General features: G+C 38.7%; 1 protein-coding gene across 1 annotated transcript in view; it reads right to left on the reverse strand.

The window, feature by feature from the left end:
• DMD (dystrophin) overlaps nucleotides 1-21,062 on the reverse strand; it is a 2,099,690-nt gene that overhangs the window by 276,479 nt on the left and 1,802,149 nt on the right. The gene's annotated exons all lie outside the window — the stretch shown is intronic.

A 21,062-nucleotide genomic window follows, 5' to 3' on the forward strand; every position in this document is an offset into this window, starting at 1 on the left:
AGCTACGCTAATACTTACTAATTCTTGCTATTGGTAATATTACAATGGTGTTCTTTTTTTTTTTTTTTTTTTGCGGTACGCGGGCCTCTCACTGTCGTGGCCACTCCCGTTGCGGAGCACAGGCTCCGGACGCGCAGGCTCAGCGGCCATGGCTCACGGGCCCAGCCGCTCCGCGGCATGTGGGATCTTCCCGGACCGGGGCACGAACCCGCATCCCCTGCATCGGTAGGCGGACTCTCAACCACTGTGCCACCAGGGGAGCCCAATGGTATTCTTTTTTGTGACATATGATATCCATTTTAGAAGCATAAGATTACCGCATTTGTATGCAACTTAAAAAAGAGGAAGTTATCTGAAACAGGCTTGAGATGAAGATGGTGCTGTAAGAATTGCTATGTGATTAGAGCACTGATGAAAAGGTTTATGTGCACGAGAATCTCTGCCCTGCAGGTCTGAGAACTTTTTGGAGAAAGAATTTATAAAAATATGACCTTGGTTAGCAGGCTAGCTAACATTCATTCTTGTACCATTAACAGCATTTGAAATTCACTTATCAAATAATCAGTTCAGGTTTTTAAAATATTACCTTAAAATAATTTTGAAACCTGGGGATAAACAAGACACATTTTTTAAAACAAGTGCATTTTTTTCCTAAAAGGTACTTGGTATCCCATTTCTTTTCTTACACTTTAAATAAAGATTTTTGATGACTTCATAAGGATCATAGTGAATGCCTATGATTTAGTGTTTCAGTTTTAGTTTTACCATCAAATGAGAGAAACAGAGTGACAGAGAAAGAGAGAGCACAAGTGTACACCCAATCTTGGTGAGTGGAACATATGTAGTCTTTGTCTATTCAATATTCCACCCTTCTGCAAACTGTTTATTTTTTTCCTTTTGGGGAAGTGCTCCCCCCATATTCCTTGCGGTTTTAGTAGAGCCACCAATCATGCCTGTTTGCCTTCCTCAATTGCCCTGAATGAGTGGTGGGTTCAAAGACCCAAACTACGCTACTAGAAGGAAGCTGACAGAGGAGGAAATGATACACGGTCACAAAGAGTTTGGAGCTGAGTATTCTAAAGACAACACTTAAAAAGGAAGATACATGTGTTCCTGCTTCAGAGACCTTAGAACCCTGCCAGTTTATATCCTATCCCAAGACCTGGTTTTAAAATCACTTCCTTCATTTCTAGGAATGTTTTTTTTAATAAAGTGCCCCTCTCCCCATCCCCTTTGTTTTCTCTGACTTGAATTAGCCACTTAGTTGCTTATATCTGCAACTGAAGACTGGCCGACTAACTGCTGGTTAGCTACCTCAATCCCCATCTGCAACCACTTCTCCCCAGCTATCTTTCTCTTGGTGATTGTCATGGTGACACAGTTCTGTCCAATGATATATACGTGAAAGTCTTCTGGGAAAGGTTTCTGGGAAGTTTTTGGCTTCATGATAAAAAGCTGATACATTCTTTTTGCTCTCTTTCTCACCCGGTGGCAATGGTGGCTGGTGGTGCAACAGCCATCTCATAACCATGACGTGATAACGTGAGGAAAAGGCAAAACCAAAAACAAACGAACCAAAAAACGGTGAATATGCCAGTCCTGACATTGTTGAGCCTATATCACCTTACTTCCAGATAATCTTAAAGTAGAGACAAATAAAGCTCCATTTATCTAAGCCACTATACATAGCTTTTGTGTTCTTTGGAGCCCCTGCAATCCTGATACAAACCCCAGGTGATAAAATAGGTATACAGAAAACAAATAAAAAATATGAATCCTTCTAAACATTGAGGAATTTAAGGGATGAAGTTTGGGAGGAAGAGAAGATACAGCCAGGTGAATTTAGGCATACCTCTTAGTACCTGACCTCTGTTCTTCTCCTATTGTGGTTGATGAGTCTTGAATTGCAGTGAACCTTGGAGCTGATATTAATGCAGAAATGAAGGATGTTACCTCCTGAATATAGGCACACTCTGATACAGGGCTTTTAGCTTCCAAAGATGGGGGGGCGGATTATATGTGTGTACATAAATATGGGTGCACTTGTGCTAAGGACGATAAAGATTGATCTCACCCAGAAGTCAATTCTACTTAGACAAAGGAAAGCCCGGGTTTTTTGTCGGCCCATAATATGCTATTAAAATAAAATGCTATTTTGTCAGTGCCTTTTTCTTTTGCTTCCAATCCTAGACTGCAGGCAAGACTCACAAATTCTCCTCAGAGGTTGAAAAAGGTCAATAATAGAAATGTTGTTTTCCTCCTTTCACTAACTGATTAAGTAACTCATGTGCATACATAGAGCTACACATGCATTTCTAAAGAAAATCATTCAAGGACTGCATGATTTCCTGAGGTGACCTCCAGGGTGCTGAAAAGTTAGAAAATGAAAAGTCTAATGTAACCAATAAAATAAAGAATCTGTGTTTGGCACTTTGAGAGTTTCGGGGTGAGTGACGATTCAGCCAAGGGGCGTAGTCCCTGGGAGAGGCGGGTAGTGCGTGTTTATGCAGCTCTCTCTTGATGGGAAAAGTCTTCCTAAGAGAATAAACTAGATGTAGGGCTTGTCCTATGAAAATTGTTATTCCCCCACCCACCCCACCCCCCCCCCCCGCCCTTAACTCACTTGCATAATTTCGGGGCTTCAGCTCTGATGGGGCTACTTTATTTGCAGCATTTCGACTAAGTTAATGACTGTTTTCTCATAGCTAAGGGCAGCTGACTAGAATTAGGAGGTCACTGTCTATTAGCATTCGATTTCCTTGCTGATGCCAGAGAGATGAGCTGGGGCGGGGGCGGAGGGAGTGTGGCCTCAATCACTCATATTTTAATTTAGTCTCATTTAAATGACAGTCCCAAATGATGTCTCAGGGATGACTCAAATTTTCAGATGGGATGTGTCTGCCTTTGCCCTGTGTCCAGTCCTTTGCACTGTGGGCATATCCAATGATAACACAATTGTCAGGGGGAACATGCTTTCAATTCCCAGTCCCAGGGGAGAATGAGCTCAGGCTTGAATCATCATCATTGATGGTGCCTGAATTGCTTTCTGACAAGGAAGCCTCGCTTGCCTGTGGACTTTATGGACGGCGCTCTCAAAAATTGGCCAGTTAATCTCTTTAACGGTTGCATCTTTCCTAGATCCCACTGTCTTCTTTGTAAATGCTGTAAAACTGAGAAATGTAGCTTAAGCAAAATGCAAATGTGGTTCTGTCTTAGGAGGAGGGAGTAGCTTTCTGCAACAGCCGGGGATGGAAAGAGAACAGGATGGCTCTTTTAGAATCATAACACAGGAAATAGAATGCAAAATCACGAAGCTGACGTGGGGGTATGGCAAGAATATTTAGTGAGATCCCCAAGGGAAATGTGAAATTTGGGGTGAAGCACGGTGACAAGCGGGTCCAGTCACTCACCCCACCTGACAAAAAGTTTCCTTTTCTCATTTCAGGTCAGGGAATCTGAGATTTGTCTCACAAACAATCTTAGCAGGTCCCCTTAGGATGGCAGCTGTCAGAAAAAATGTAGGAATAAAGGAATGGGGAAACACATAAAACAGAGAAATGGACTTTGCCTAGGGAAGAGGAAGTGTAATTTGAGTTATGTACTAGGAACAATGAAAACAATAGCTAATAATGAGCACTTAGGTGCAACGAACATAGTACATACTGTGCTATGTACATGATGGTGGTGTGCTCAACTCACTTGATCCTTACTACAACCCTGTGAGAAAAGTACTGTTGCATTATTATCCCCGTTTCCCTGATAAGGAAACTGAGGCACAGAACATAATTTGCACTAGGTTGCAAGCTGGCAACTGACAAAATGGGAATTTGAAAGCAGGGCCTCGGTTACTGCCTCAAATTTCTGAATTAAGATTAGGACTTTCTACGGCTGAGTAATACTTCACTGTATATATGTGCCACATCTTCTTTATCCATTCATCTGTCAATGGACACTTAGGTTGCTTTCGTGCCCTGGCTATTGTAAGTAGAGCTGCAGTGAACATTGTGGCACATGACTCCTTTTGAATTATGGTTTTCTCAGGGTAGATGCCCAGTAGTGGGATTGCTGGGTCATATGGTAGCTCTATTTTTAGTTTTTTAAGCAACCTCCATACTGTTCTCTTAGGGGCAGAACAGGAATAAAGACGCAGACATAGAGAATGGACTTGAGGACATGGGGAGGGGGAAGGGTAAGCTGGGACAAACTGAGAGAGTGGCACAGACATATATACACCACAAAATGTAAAACAGATAGCTAGTGGGAAGCAGCCGCATAGCACAGGGAGATCAGCTCGGTGCTTTGTGACCACCTAGAGGGATGGGATAGGGAGGGTGGGAGAGACATGCAAGAGGGAGGAGATATGGGGATATATGCACATGTACAGCTGATTCACTTTGTTGTACAGCAGCAACTAATACAACAATGTAAAGCAATTATACTCGAATAAAGATGTTTTTTTAAAACACAGGACTTTCCAGGTTTAGAAGGACCTTCCAGAAGGACCTTCTAGAAGAGTATGTACAAAGGCATGAAGCAGGAGAAAGAAATGGTGAGAGGATCAGAGGCCAAAGAGCAGGCAAGGGTCAGGGAGCGGGGAGGAAGGAGAATACTGTGAGGCAACATAGGTGGATTAGAGCTACATCTGGACAGGCTGTGGACACTGACCTGGAGGGAAAGAATGGTTATAACTAGAGAAGATCCTCTTTAAGGGAGTATCAGAATTAGATCCGTGGTTTAAGCAAGATAACTAGTAATAGTGACAAAGACGGATCGAACTCTGGGGATAGTGGTGCTAATCATTACACGGTCTAATGATAAACACGGAAAGAGGGCTGAGAGAGGGCCAGGGTGCTTAGAGAGGAAGAGTTGAATATGAGTGACCTTTAAATTTTTTTTCTAATTTTTAAAAATTTTATTGAAGTATAGTTGATTTACAATGTTGTATTAATTTCTGCTGTATGGCAAAGTGATTCAGTTATACATATATTTTTTCTTTTTTTTAACACCTTTATTGGAATATAATTGCTTTACCATGGTGTGTTAGTTTCTGCTTTATAACAAAGTGAATCAGTTATACATATACATATTATCCCCATATCTCTTCCCTCTTGCGTCTCCCTCCCTCCCACCCTCCCTATCCCACCCCTCTAGGTGGTCACGAAGCACCAAGCTGATCTCCCTGTGCCATGCGGCTGCTTCCCACTAGCTTTCTATTTTACGTTTGGTAGTGTATATATGTCGATGCCACTCTCTACTTTGTCACATCTTACCCTTCCCCCTCCCCATATCCTCAAGTCCATTCTCCAATAGGTCTGTGTCCTTATTCCCGTCTTACCCCTAGGTTCTTCGTGACATTTTTTTCCTTAGATTCCATATATATGTGTTAGCATACGGTATTTGTCTTTCTCTTTCTGACATACTTCCCTCTGTATGACAGACTCTAGGTCCATCCACCTCACTACAAATAACTCAATTTCATTTCCTTTTATGGCTGAGTAATATTCCATTGTATATATGTGCCACATCTTCTTTATCCATTCATCCGATGACGGACACTTAGGTTGTTTGCATCTCCTGGCCATTGTAAATAGAGCTGCAGTGAACACTTTGGTACATGACTCTTTTGGAATTATGGCTTGCTCAGGGTATATGCCCAGTAGTGGGATTGCTGGGTCATACGGTAGTTCTATTTGTAGTTTTTTAAGGAACCTCCATACTGTTCTCCATAGTGGCTGTACCAATTCACATTCCCACCAGTAGTGCAAGAGTGTTCCCTTTTCTCCGCACCCTCTCCAGCATTTATGGTTTCTAGATTTTCTGATGATGGCCATTCTGACCGGCGTGAGATGATATCTCATTGTAGTTTTCATTTGCACTTCTCTAATGATTAATGATGCTGAGCATTCGTTCATGTGTTTGTTGGCAGTCTGTATATCTTCCTTGGAGAAATGTCTATTTAGGTCTTCTGCCCAATTTTGGATTGGGTTGTTTGTTTTTTTGTCACTGAGCTGCATGAGCTGCTTGTAAATTTTGGAGATTAATCCTTTGTCAGTTGCTTCATTTGCAAATATTTTCTCCCATTCTGAGGGTTGTCTTTTGGTCTTGTTTATGGTTTCCTTTGCTCTGCAATAGCTTTTAAGTTTCATTAGGTCCCATTTGTTTATTTTTGTTTTTATTCCCATTTCTCTAGGATGTGGGTCAAAAAGGATCTTGCTGTGATTTATGTCATAGGGTGTTCTGCCTATGTTTTCCTCTAAGCATTTGATAGTTTCTGGCCTTACAGTTAGGTCTTTAATCCATTTTGAGCTTATTTTTGTGTATGGTGTTAGGGAGCATTCTAATTTCATTCTTTTACATGTAGCTGTCCAGTTTTCTCAGCACCACCTATCGAAGAGACTGTCTTTTCTCCATTGTGTATCCTTGCCTACTTTGTCATAGATTAGTTGACCACAGGTGCATGGGTTTATCTCTGGGCTTTCTATCCTGTTCCACTGATCTATCTTTCTGTTTTTGTGCCAGTACCATACTGTCTTGATTACTGTAGCTTTGTAGTATAGTCTGAAGTCAGGGAACCTGATTCCTCCAGCTCTGTGTTTCGTTCTCAAGATTGCTTTGGCTATTCGGGGTCTTTTGTGTTTCCATACAAATTGTGAAATTTTTTGTTCTAGTTCTGTGAAACATGCCAGTGGTAGTTTGATAGGGATTGCATTGAATCTGTAGATTGCTTTGGCTAGTAGAGTCATTTTCACAGTGTTGATTCTTCCAATCCAAGAACATGGTATATCTCTCCATCTATTTGTATCGTCTTTAATTTCTTTCATCAGTGTCTTATACTTTTCTGCATACAGGTCTTTAGTCTCCTTAGGTAGGTTTATTCCTAGGTATTTTATTCTTTTTGTTGCAATGGTAAATGGGAGTGTTTTCTTAATTTCACTTTCAGATTTTCATCATTAGTGTATAGGAATGCCAGAGATTTCTGTGCATTAATTTTGTATCCTGCTACTTTACCAAATTCATTGCTTAGCTCTAGTAGCTTTCTGGTAGCATCTTTAGGATTCACTATGTATAGTATCATGTCATCTGCAAACAGTGACAGCTTTACTTCTCCTTTTCCGATATGGATTCCTTTTATTTCCTTTTCTTCTCTGATTGCTGTGGCTAAAACTTCCAAAACTATGTTGAATGCGAGTGGTGAGAGTGGGCAACCTTGTCTTGTTCCTGATCTTAGTGGAAATGCTTTCAGTTTTTCACCATTGAGGACGATGTTGGCTGTGCGTTTGTCATATATGGCCTTTATTATGTTGAGGAAAGTTCCCTCTATGCCTACTTTCTGCAGGGTTTTTGTCATAAATGTGTGTTGAGTTTTGTCAAAAGCTTTCTCTGCATCTATTGAGATGACCATATGGTTTTTCTCCTTCAATTTGTTAATATGGTGTTAGCAGAAGGAAAGACACCATAAAGATCAGATCAGAAATAAATGAAAAAGAAATGAAGGAAACGACAGCAAAGATCAGTAAAACTAAAAGCTGGTTCTTTGAGAAGATAAACAAAATTGATAGACCATTAGCCAGACTCATCAAGAAAGAAAGGGAGAAGACTCAAATCAATAGAATTAGAAATGAAAAAGGAGAAGTAACAACTGACACTGCAGAAATACAAAAGATCACGAGAGATTACTACAAGCAACTCTATGCCAATAAAATGGACAACCTGGAAGAAATGGACAAATTCTTAGAAATGCACAACCTGCCGAGACCTCATCAGGATGAAATAGAAAATACGAACAGACCAATGACAAGCACTGAAATTGAAACTGTGATTAACAATCTTCCAACAAACAAAAGCCCAGGACCAGATGGCTTCACAGGCGAATTCTATCAGACATTTAGAGAAGAGCTAACACCTATCCTTCTCAAACTCTTCCAAAATATAGCAGATGGAGGAACACTCCCAAACTCATTCTACGAGGCCACCATCACCCTGATACCAAAACCAGACAAGGATGTCACAAAGAAAGAAAACTACAAGCCAGTATCACTGATGAACATAGATGCAAAAATCCTCAACAAAATACTAGCAAACAGAATTCAAAAATGGTTTTTAAAATGCTGAAGGACATTTGTGTAGGAAACTGAAGAAAAGCAAGAAAGTCTGGAAAAATATTGAACTAATAATTAAGAGGATGTTCATGGGTTGTGTAAATTAAGTAACATTGCTCAGTATTACAGTTTACATTGAGTTTTGAAGACTCAGAGCATTTTGCATTTGCACAGTGCCTCTGGTTAAAGACTCAAGGTGTGTAAATTACTTATTTTCATAATTAATTGATGAAAACATTTAGCCAAACTTAATTTATGCATTAGTATTATCACCTACATTATGTATGTTTAACTTTTAGAGATTGATTTTATTTTGATTTTTTAAAAAATACCTTGTTGTAGAATACATGGGAATTGTATGAAGAATATTTAATTTCACCTTTCAGAGGCAACCACTGTTATTTATATTTAATCAAAAGTATCATGTTTAGTGCAACATAATACATTCATGGAACCATCATAAAATGTTTTCTATTGATACTGGTGTTGCAGATTAAAGTGGGGAAAACTGAATTCAATAGCAAGTTTCCCAGAATGGTCTCCTTCCCAGCTTCTCTGTATTCACTCATATTTGGTTGCAGTATTTACACAGTTTTATTTATTCTGTTGAGATCTTTAAGACATCTGGAATTTGGGGGAGGGGGTAGTTTGATATAAGGTAGGGATTTAATTTTTTGTCAGATGAATGACATCCCTTCATTTTTCAGAACTCCTTTTATGTCCTTTGGTAACATTTTATAGCTTTCTTCACATAAACTTTGCACGTTTCTTGTTAGATTTATTCCTACTTATACCATATATTTTTGTTGCTATCTCTCAAGAGATCTTTTTTTTTCCAAAAAAGTTGCAACTGATTATTTCTGAGTATAGGAGAGTCATTAATGTTGACCCGGATTCTGGCCACATTTTTGGATGTTCTTATTCATTCTAATGCCTTTTCAGTTGATTGTAACTGTCTTTCTAGGTAGGCAGAAGCAAAATCTTCTCATTTTTTTTCTTTTTTTCTCCTTAGAGTAAAACCTCCACTCCACTGCCTCTCGACTTAACATGGGGACCCTTCTACTACTTACTATTGAATGTAATATTTGCCCTTAGGCTCCTTGTATGGAATTAAAGATGTTTTTTCCTCTATTCTCATTTCGTTAAGAGGCTTTTTGGGTTTTATGTTTTGTTTTTTGGTTGTTAAATGTTTATCTTAAAGTGAGGGGAGGTTAGATTTTAAGTACTTGTAAGTATTTCAACCTTTGATACTAGGGGTGAATTGAGATAGCAATAGCTATGTGTTGTATTTATCTGTTAGTATGGTGAATATATTATATAAATAGGTATCTTTAAATTTATGTGTCTTGCATTCCTGTGATAAGTCCTATTTGGTCATGAGGGGTTATTTAAAAATATGCAACAGGATTTGTCAAGATTTTATTTGGAGTTTTTGCATCCGTATTAAATGAGCATTTGTGGGTCTTAAAAAAAAAAAGCTACCCTTACGGCGGGGGGGGGGGGGGGTGGTGGTGGTGGTGGTGGTGGTGATAAATTAGAGTTTGGGATTAACATATACACTCTACTATATATAAATAAACAACAAAGATTTGCTGTATAGCACAGGGAACTACATTCAATATCGTATAATAATCTATAATGGAAAAGAATCTGAAAAAGAATATATATATAAGTGAATCACTGTGCTGTACACCAGAAACTAACACAACGTTGTAAATCAACTATACTTCATTAAAAAAATAAAAATTCAAAAAAGAAAAAGAAGCTACACTTACAGACTACTTATCTGGCAACAATGAGTAGATATGATAATGTCAGCTAACATTTATTAAACACTTGCTATTCCAGCAACCGTGCGAAGCACTTGATGTAAATGATCCCATTTAATTCTCATAAAACCTCTGTAACATAGGTACTGTTCACAGTTAGGGAAACCAAGACTTGGACAGGTTAAGTAATTTGCCCAAGGTCATACAGCTTATGGGTGGCAGAAATACCCTGGTAGATTGAATCTAGAACAGAGATTGACAAACGTTTTCTGGACAGGCTCAGAAAGTAACTATTTTAGGTTTTGAAGGCTTCATAGGTCCCCAACACATGCTCTTCTTTGGTTTTTTACAACCTTACAAAAAGTAAAAATTATTTTTAGCTCCTCTGCCAAAAAAGCCCCAGGCCCCGTGTTGGATCTGAACTGAGACCTGTAGTTTGCAGACCCCCTACTCCGCTTTCTTACTATGACACCCTATTGCTTCTCACCAAAAAAACATTTATTGAGAACTTATTTACGGGCCAGGCACTGTGCTAACTACCTCTCATGTATTACGTCATACAATCCTCATGAACAGCCTCTGGGCTCATTTTATACCCTCACTTTACAGATGAGAAAAGAGGCTTAGAGAGTTTCAGTAGCACGTTCACAGTTACAGGGCTAGGAAGTACATTCCAGAGCTGTGTGGCTCTGGACCTTGAGACGAGCGTGAACTGGGCCTGGGGCAGGGACTAGAATGAGAAGGCTAGTGTGTAGAGTTTAGCACTAGCCTGAGCAATTAGGCTTTGGTGTAAAAGACACTACAGCTTCGTCATCAACTGGGTCTGACAATTCACTGGCCATCAGGAGAGATGGAGTAGCGGAAGAACGCTCTAAGGATGGAGCTTGCATGATTCAGAGAGCAGACATAAGCAAGTCAGAAATAGGCTTGGTATGAAGGGATAAGCAGACAGGCCGAAAAACTGTGGAGGAGTGGCAAGATCCCGTACAGCTTTGGCTGCGTAACTAGCTGTGTTACTACAGGCAAGTAATTTAACATAGCTGGGTTTCAGTATGCTAAAGTATAAAGTGAGGGTGTGGAATTAGATGGCCCCTAGGTTTCCTTCTGGTAGTAAACATTCTGAGTCACTGAGGAGGAGAGGTAAGTTCTAGGAAACTGCAAAGAGAAAGAACCTAGAAAAGGCTTCCTGGGAGAAAGATTTCAGAAAAAGAATTAAACACAGGATTCTAAAAAGTATATTGTGGTTCATCTGCCATATTCCTCTAAGCAAATAAAGATCAAAGAGCATGCTTGTGTTTACAAGGTCAAAGTAAATGAAAGTCCAGAATCAAAGGGCGGAACGGCCCTTTAGTGCCTCAGAGAAAGATCAGAAAATGTAGGGGAGAAAATCAGCAGAAAGAATGACTAACATGAGAGCGTGTTAGTTTCTGGTTCCAAAGAATAAGAAAAAATGGGAAATGAAGCAAGATGCAGAAGTACGAGGGCCAGAATCAAAGAGCATATAAAATGAACAGGTCGCTATGATTATGTGGGTTGCCTACTTGGGCAGGAAAAGAGGGTATCGATAACCCATCAAATTACCTAGTAAAATTTGAAAGGAAAATGAACACTGATGTTCCTGGGAAGACACAGAGGAATTCGTTTTAGGATTGTAAGAACATAAGTTTCTAAAGCTTTTACATTAAGCACAGAAGCGTGTGTTTGGAAGCAAATGAAACGAGAATTATGATGAGAAACATAGCAGTTTTATAATCTGCCTCTGCTATAAAGCGTTAGAGAACAAGAATCCTGTTATCTTTTTAAAAACTTTTTTACAATTAATTAACTAATTATTTTGGGTCTCCGTTGCTGCACGCAGGCTTTCTCTAGCTGCGGTAAGTGGGGGTTACTGTTTGTTGCAGTGTGCGGGCTTCTCATTGTCGGAGCTTCTCTTGTTGCGGAGCACGGGCTCTAGATGAGCGGGCTTCAGTAGTTGCAGCACACGGGCTCAATAGTTGTGGCTCACAGGCTCTAGAGCACAGGCTCAGTAGTTGTGCTGCACGGGCTTAGCTGCTCCGTGGCATGTGGGATCTTCCCAGACCAGGGCTCGAACCCGTGTCCCATTCACTGGCAGGTGGATTCTTAAATCACTGGGCCAGCAGGGAAGTCCCAAGAATCCTGTTATTTTAACATGTTTTGTTTATATGCTGCCAACGTTGAACTTGACATGAAGGGAAGAACATCATTTCTGATGATAGCATTAGCATCAGAACATGTTCTCAGCATACGTGATTCATTGTAAGGATCTCTAAGGAAAAGACAGACCTACATCACCTATCATGTTAAATCTGTTGTGAAATAATACCAAGAGCATAAAAATAAATCCTAGTTTCATGTACATGAATTAAAAACTATCTATTTGATTCATTCAACAAATACTCCGAGTTGGACATCAAGGAGCTTCCTTTCAATTATCGTTTATTCTATTGGGTATAAATGCTATGTTTCTCAATACTGGACATGAAAAGAAAAGAAAGATTGTTAGAAAAATACAAATCAAATACACTTCTGAGAAAATGGGAAGCTATTAAAATTACGTCAATTAAATAGAAATCTACCTGTAGAGTATAAAATACTATGAATAGGTCATCTTTTGTGATTCCATCTATCCTTCCATTTCTAAAATTCTGTTTTGGAATAGCTGCCAAGTTCATTGCCTAAAATAGCTTTTCCTTTGATTCTTCAATGATCTTACGAAAATGAAAATATGTATAAAGAATTGCATAGAATTGATTAGATGTGGATTAATATCTATCCCCAAACAGTTTGGGGGTATAAGAACAAGTTCTTTCAGAAAATGAGATTCTCTGAAATGAAAATTTTAGACTGATTTAAACATATTATTTTATATGCCAGTTTAGCATGATGAATAATGTATCACTGGATTTCTCCCTCTCTCTCTCCCTTCCTCCCTTATTCCTCCATCTCTTTCTTAACATACATAGGTAGAATGTTCTGTCCATCTCTCTCTGTCTGTCTGTCTCCGTCTCTCTCCCTCTCCCTCCCTCCCCCTTTCAAAGTAACTCCAAGGGAAGAAGTACTTAGGTGGTTATAGGATAAAGTCTAGGTTATGGAAAACTCAAGAGTTGTTTACCTAAACACAGCAATACACCAATGTAATATAAAAAAATTAAGGCTTACATACATGATTTTTCAGGCCTTATACGTGAATTAATTCGGAAGAAAAGCCTTTTATACATTCTAGACTTTCTGTGTTTTCTAGCTATCATCTTCATTTGCATGTATTTCCTCTCTTTACAACCATCTACCACGAGGATGCATTTCTTTATTAGTCAATACATATTCTGTAGGTTACATTCTGCAAGTGTGAACAGGGACAAAACGCAATGATATACTCCATAACAATGCACAGATGTCTTAAAGAGATCGGTAGAAATCAGTCACCAGGAGGCTGAATGTCTAAGAATTGTAAGATGCATTTGATGGACAAGTAAGAAAACAGGTTTGAAAAAGTAGTAAAATTTGTTAATTTGTGATTTCCTTAGGACCAGGGGGTGAAGTCAAAGAATAACTGTGGTAAGCGATTTACATTTCAATCTAGAAAATGCAAAAGACATCATGTATATAGGACGAGAGGAGATATGGACGTAAAGAAGAACAAGGAGGGCGAATTCTAATGAATGATCTTCAGGTGAAAAGAATCAACGAAAAAATCCAGCTGTGGTAAAATGTTTTCACATTGCCATTTATTCAATTGGTGCACGGAAGAGGTATTTCTCAGTGCAGAAGGTGCAAACGGAAAATTATTATGAAACAGAGCAGGATTCTTGGCAAAACACCAATGAAATATACTTTTCAATAGTAAGGAGAAAGGAGGGTGTGAAATAATGTCAATTAGAGAGAAATACCTGCTCCTGGAGACTCTCGGCACTATTCCTGGAAGAATAACCACCTCGCTTAGAAACCCTGAGAGTTCTGGGAAACAATGACCACAGAAACAAGACTTACTGATTTAGGCCTACACTTTGGTGGTGTCTAAGAAACGTGCAACGATTACAGTTATATCATAAGACAAGGAAAATATGTACATGCAGGAGTGATATTGAAAATGTCATATATAATCATTAGTATGGAATGGACACAGAACGATCAGGTACAAGCAATGACCAATCAGAACAAAATCAGAAGGTTTAAAATGAAAAGGCAGGAGTGTACTAGTATATACTGGCTGAATATCTCTGCCTAGGGGCAATGACTAATAAATTCATGAGAGAATTTTCAATGCATATTTCTGAACACCTCATTGCCCTTTTAGTAGAGTTTTAATTTCCAGAAAAATCTAAAACAGTAGAAACGAATGGTGCAAAAATCTCAACTTTTAAAGATTCACCTTCATAGGACATGTGCCAAACCTTTTACTGATAATCATCTGTAATTGACAAGACATAAGAAACTACGTTGCCTCAAATTACTAAGAACTACAAAATACTTCGAAAGTAGAAAAAATTCTAACACTACAAAACTTGTCCCCAAATCATGTGCTTGGCCAAAATCCAGAACAGCAAATTATCAGCAATAATGGATGTAAACAGGTTTCCGCCGATGGAGTGAAGTGCCCTTTTGAAACGATTTTTGAAAAGTTAAGAGACCACAAGGGCAAACTGTATGCTAAAAGCCGTCTGCGAAGATTTCCTAAGGACTCTGCAATCATTCTATACAAGTTCTAAAAGTATTATTCAGAACTGAAAGTTCCAATAATAGATGTTATGCTTTGAACAGAATTAAAGCGAAAACACAAGAGGGGAATGATGAAAGATATAGAGGGTCCATACCTAGGGAAGATTTAACAGCTGGAAGTTGTCATAAATTACTACACTTAAAAAAATGTATGAATTTCAGCTTTCCAACTTACAAAAGATGTGAGATATAGCAAAACTATCATCAACATGAATTCTTGAGGCCTCAAACATTTTAATACCAAATTAGAGACTAATTAAAGAACATAGATTATACCCATTCACTCAGTAAAAATTTACTGAACATCTACTAAGTGCAAAGCCACGGAAAATACCAATGTTTTTCCAACACAGATCCTAATTTTAAGATATGCGTAGTGTATTTGAGGATAACATACAAATAGGAAATTAATAAATGTTAAAATGAGAATTTGTTACTTTTCATCTGGCAGGACTGGGGAAGGCTCCATGATAAAGTGCGTCTTTTTATTTTCTCCAGTTTTATTGAAGTATACCTGACATTAAAAATGTATATACTTAAGGTGTACAACTTAATGTTTTAATATACCTGTGCATTGTAAAATGATCACCACTATCTAACTAATCAACGTATCTGTCATCTCACATAATTACTTTTTTTTTTTTTGGAGTAGGGTCTTGACACACAGGGTTTATGGAATTGGTGTTCCAGGTGGAAGAAATAATACTAATACCAATAGTAATGATAACGATAGATAACACATTGTTTTTCACACCCCAAGGATCTCTGTTTACGAATTAAGCAATTTTAATCCTCCAGAAGCTCACGAAGCCAATTTTTATTAATTGCATTTTACAGATAAAGAAACTGAGGCAGAGAAAGGCTCCAAGGTTAAATACCTATCAAAGGAGTAGATTGGGATTAGAACTTGATCTGTCTGATCACAGAGCCTCAGCTCCTAGATAGCCTCTTCATAACGGAGCAAGGGCAGAGGTGGGTGGTGGGTAGAGTTTAGTAGGAATGTGGTTGGTGAAAGACTGGAGTGGTAGTTAGGCCAGAACGGTGGCTTGGGGCCTACTCATTGTATTTAGGAAGGTTCATATGAGGTACCCTCATCCAAAGCATGTTTATATGGACAAGCTTTACTCCAACGTTTCTTTAATAACATAAACACTAAGAGAATACAGTACTATCAATACAGAGTTCCATATACGTTATCATCATCAATAAAACAGTACTTGGAAGTCCTAAAACTGCTAATGAGATGAAAAGTTACCTTTTGGATAGCATGGACATAACAGAAATGTTTTAAAGTTTCAACATCTCAACTACATCTTACTTGCGACACTTATTTTTTTATTACCACTCAATGCACAGCTCAAGTCTTTTAGAGTATCACTTTATTGAACTTAGGAGTAGATTTGCCATTAGTTCCATGACCCCTGTTTTTTTCCTCTGGCCTTTATTTCTTATGCACAAAATATTTAACCTGAAGACAGACCAGATAGGAATTTATTAAATTTTAAAACAGCATAAAACTAGACGTAATGAAACAAATGCCAAAAAAAAAAAAAAAGACACGCAAGAAGGAGGCGATATGGGGATATATGTATACGTACAGCTGATTCACCTTGTTATAAAGCAGAAACTAACGTACCACTGTAAAGCAATTATACTCCAATAAAGATGTTAAAAAAATAAAGTTCTTAAACCATTTTCAAAGTGGCTTGTATCTTTTCGTTGTTGTTAGAATTTTTTTACTGTGGTCAAATATACATAACATTTACTTTTTAAACCATTCCCAGTGTACAACTCAGTGAAATTAAGTTCATTCGCATGGTTGTGCAGCCATCACCATTATCTTAGCTCCAGAACTTTGTCATCATCCCAAATTGAAACTCTTTGCCCATCAAACAATAATTCCCCTTTAGCCTCTCTCCCAAGCCTCTGGCAACCCCTGTTCTTAAAGTGGCATGTATCTTTAACCTTTAACGTAAGGAACATGATTATAGAAAAGTACTGAAATTATAACTGATTCATGTAATTCTTTTATTGTGAATTTCAACCTTGCACACTCTCCTATGACCCCCAAGTGCACACACATCACTCTTTACTATAGAACTCAGCACCCGCAGATATAATGTAAATGGTTACTGAGAAGCAGGGTTTGCTGCATTCTGTTTCTAGCGAGCCACAGAGCTGCACAGCATTTAAGGAGTTGTTCATTATGTAATAGGAACTTTGTGCTTAGAACAGCTCCACGGGGAGAAGCAACACAGCCAGACGTAAAAATTTTTGTTTCACAACGCAGAATTTTAATTTTTGCAGTATAAGTTTTCTCATACTATCATATTTTTCCATGTTGGATAAGAGCTCCCACAAATTCTAGATTGTGCATCTTGGCCTCTTGCCATCTTTATTCTGCCCTGTTCCCTTCTCATGGTTGGAATGGAACAGAGGAAGGACTGGCCTCTATGGCCTTGTTCTGATTTTGACTTACGCTACATTTTGGAAGTTTAGAGTAATAGGGGCCATCAAACAATATGAATCAACCAATAATTCTATAAATTTTTCTACGTAAGCGTATAGGTGCTTTAAATGCAAAGTGAGAAACACAGCGTTACCAGGGAAGGAGAGAAAGCTCCATTAACTTACACAAATTCATTCTTCCTAACCTATAATGCTTGTTCACCTCCCTGTAGCCAAGAAACTTCTCTATTTACAACCTCCCAGAGATAGCAATAAAGCTCCCAGGCCCAGCAGAAGCACAGCAATGAAGAATGCCACCAACAGAGGACACGTGTGTTTATTTTAGTCTAGCCACCATTATGTTTTCTTAGCCTGCGGCGTGTTTTGTGTGCACATTTCTGTAACGTTTTATAAACCTTATTACTAACACCGCTATGTTCTAAAGGAGAAAATAGTGAATGCTGCTTTAAGAAAAGACATATGATTACTATGGCAACAAAAGAGAAACTCGGCTTTTCGTAGAAAGATGTACATTGTATACATTGGTCACCTGTGTATGCCATTTTGGACTTAGAAAGAAATGAACTTCCTAATAGTCCTTGAGAACCAATTCTGTTTGTAGATTGAAGAGATTCCTTATTGTCTATAAATTGCAGGATCTTAGACTCTTAAGAGTCTACAGGACCTTAAAGTTTATCCTGTTTATCTAGAGTAACTCCCTCTGAAACGTCTTGTGGCAAAGACTGCTGACTGCCTCCAATGTTTCCTCCCCTCTTCCACAGCAATATAACCCATGAAGTTTAGTTTGCTACATGGATGCGTGAAGTAAAGAATATATTACTTAGCTTCACATGCAGGTAGATATAATCACGTGACGAAGTTCTGGCTGAGGAACTATAAGTAGATACTTTATAACTGATGGCAGTTCTCGAGAGTTTTCCTTAAAACTATGACGGCACGTGCCCTTTGTGCCTTCTGCCTTCTTCCATCTTGCTGGGGGCTGGAACCCAGATGTGATGGCTGGAGTAGAAGCAGACATATTGGGCCATGTAGTGACAGTGAGAATTGAGGTCAGCATGGCAGCAGAAAACAAGATAAAAAGGGACGGAGGACTTTGTGAAGCAGAACAGCCTAACAATCCCTGACCTACCCACTTAGGGACTTTTACATGAGAGAGAAATACATTTGTTTCTATATTGTTTAAGCTATTGCTACAGTGCCTTGCATCCCTGTGAACTGTAACTGAGCAACGTACAATTCCTATGAGCTGATCAGTCAGACTGAAAAATGATGGAAGTTAGTGAAGCCGTCCGTGTCACTTAGCAACAACTCTAAGGTTTAGGTTTGCCTTCCTCACACTGAGCCCCCTGTAACACTTGCCCGTGGTTCCCTTCCACGGTCTTGCTTAAGTGTACTGTCTCCTTTACCCACCCTCCCCAAATGCATGAAGAAGCTGTCCAGTATTTTCAAGTTGTCTTCTTACTGAACGTTCTATATTCTTTCAAATACCCCTCATATAACCATCTCTACACCCTTCACAATCTGGACTGCCCTACTACAGAAGTATTATCATTTGTCAGTGTCCCTGTTAAATGCGCTGCTCACAAGTCAATACGACGCCACAGATGGGATTTAACGAGGCACGAGGATACTGAAACAGTTGTTAATTGCATTAATGCAATCTAGTACTGTACTGCCTTTTATAACAAGCCACAACAGATCACACTGGAGATGAACACTGAGTCTGTGGTTACCTAATGTCCCAATCTGTTTTCATACTGTTAAAAATAAGACGACAGGCCCCAAATGGAGTCTCTGAAGCTTAGGCCCCCATCACCAAACCGAGACTCAATCACAGTTTCGGCTCTCCCAGAAATGGAATCTTTAGTCAATCAGGAACCGCCTGATGAGCACTAGTTAGATAATCCGGCTGATAGACCCCTGCCACCCACTAAAGGAGAGTAACCTTGCAGTAATCAATCTGCTTTTTGCCTAGAATAACTTCCTTGTTCCTGTTCCTTTCTGCCTATAAAAGTCTTTCATTTTGTACGGTTCCTCAGAGCTCCTTTCTATCTGCTAGACTGGATGTTGTCCAATTCATGACTCATTGAATAAAACCAATAAGATCTTTAAAATTTATTCAGTTAAATTTTGTTTTTTTTAACAATATAAACTGCCAGGAAGTCACATGTTTCTTAGTCTATATTTGTACGCGGGAATTAAAAAATCTTAACAGTGGGACATTTTACTTACTCTTGTTAAGTTTTGTTATTTTTTTTTTTTAAGTTTGGGTCCAGCATCCTAATCTATTGTAATCTTATTTGAACCTTGATTTTGGTCTTTCAGTGTGTTAACTCTCATTTCACCTTTGCATCATTTGAAAAGTTAATAACTACAAATGTTCTACGTTCTTATTTAGAGCACTGATGAAAATCTGGGTTACGTACAGGCAGGGAGACTGCCTATGGTTGTGCAGGTTGTACACTGCACAACTCTTAGGGGGCACCGTTTATGTAGAAGGGATGGGGAGTCAGGCGATGCAGAAGAACCGAATCCAGTTTCTGGTGAACCCACTGAAAACCTCGGAGATCAACAGTTTAAGACGATACTCCTCCTTAGGCCTGGCGATTGAAACACCTCTAAACCTACCTAACTGTACTTCCATCAGTGTGTAATTATTCATGTTATTTAAGAAGATATTGCAGGGATCCATGTCAAATGTACCGCTAAAATTCAGATACACTACTGCAGCATAACACTGCTTAAAAAAAAAAAAGGAAGCTGTCAAAGTAAAAAAAAAAAAATCCACAATACCGAGAAGAAAACTTTACAACATAACTCTAGTGACTATCAAAGTCTAAAGTAAAGGAAAAGAAATATTTGCTCCAAGTTTCAAAATATGGTTTCTCCTAGATTTATAGCTCTTTAAATAAAAGTGACAAGCTAAATTGATGTTTGTAAAAAACTTGAAACTATAGGGGAAAAGATTCAACGAAGTGCCAAGTGGTGGACATCTAGCTAAATAATAAAAAAGTACTTACACTGATGCTTTGTTATTTAAAATCCTTTTCCCTCAAAGAGTGAGGGTGATAAATTATAAGGACTATCCCAATACATTTTCAATTAAATGACTAAATTAACGTGGAGACATTTAATTAAAGTTCCAGTAGTTTTTCCAAATGCTGTTAATTATGCCTCTATCTAAAATTAAATCTCTCCCCAGACCCTTTTACATTTATTCTGCTCATCTGATACAGATATAATTAAAATGCTACAAGTTCACCTAAATGCATCCAAATATTATAAAAGAAAATATGAAAAGCTGGAGTTTCAGTAACTATTTAAGAAGCTGGTGTTTTAATGGGATTTCTACAATCCTTAGCGAAAACCAATAGATGTTAAGTATGCATACATACACGCGCGCGCGCGCACACACACACACACACACACACACACACACACACACACACACCCTATCTCAAAATTCCTCTGAAAATAAATGTCTCTCTTTATATCTAAGGCTCTTCAGTGAATGCCACAGACAAATATAGTTTCAAAGGTTTTCTACCAGCAAAAGATAAGAATTTTTTGAGGCTCTGGGTAATTAATTTCAGGAACAAGGTGTACTCCAGTTATAACCGTTCTGTGCTACCATTTTCTAAACAGCACAGGTTTCCTAATGGCATCTCTGAAAGGCACTCTTTTTAAGAGAAACAATTCAGGATTCAGGCTTCCTGGCACTGGGACCAAACTCTGTGGTAGACAAAAGCTAACCCAGACAACCCTAGTTGGGTTCCCTATGCAAGTTATTCTCCAGTGGCTAAGAACGTTCATCCTAACTCCCAAATCTGTTTCATTATGCATATGCAAGATGGAAACACACTGACCAAAACTGGTCTACCAACAGCAGACTCCTCTTATTTCCTTTCTCTCAGAATCTTATTTGATTCTGCCAGCTGTCATTTTAATCGCTCTGCAAGGGATAGTATTCAGCCATCTGAAAAGAACA

Source organism: Phocoena sinus, chromosome X (genome assembly GCF_008692025.1).
Source record: "Phocoena sinus isolate mPhoSin1 chromosome X, mPhoSin1.pri, whole genome shotgun sequence".
Lineage (NCBI taxonomy): Eukaryota > Metazoa > Chordata > Mammalia > Artiodactyla > Phocoenidae > Phocoena > Phocoena sinus.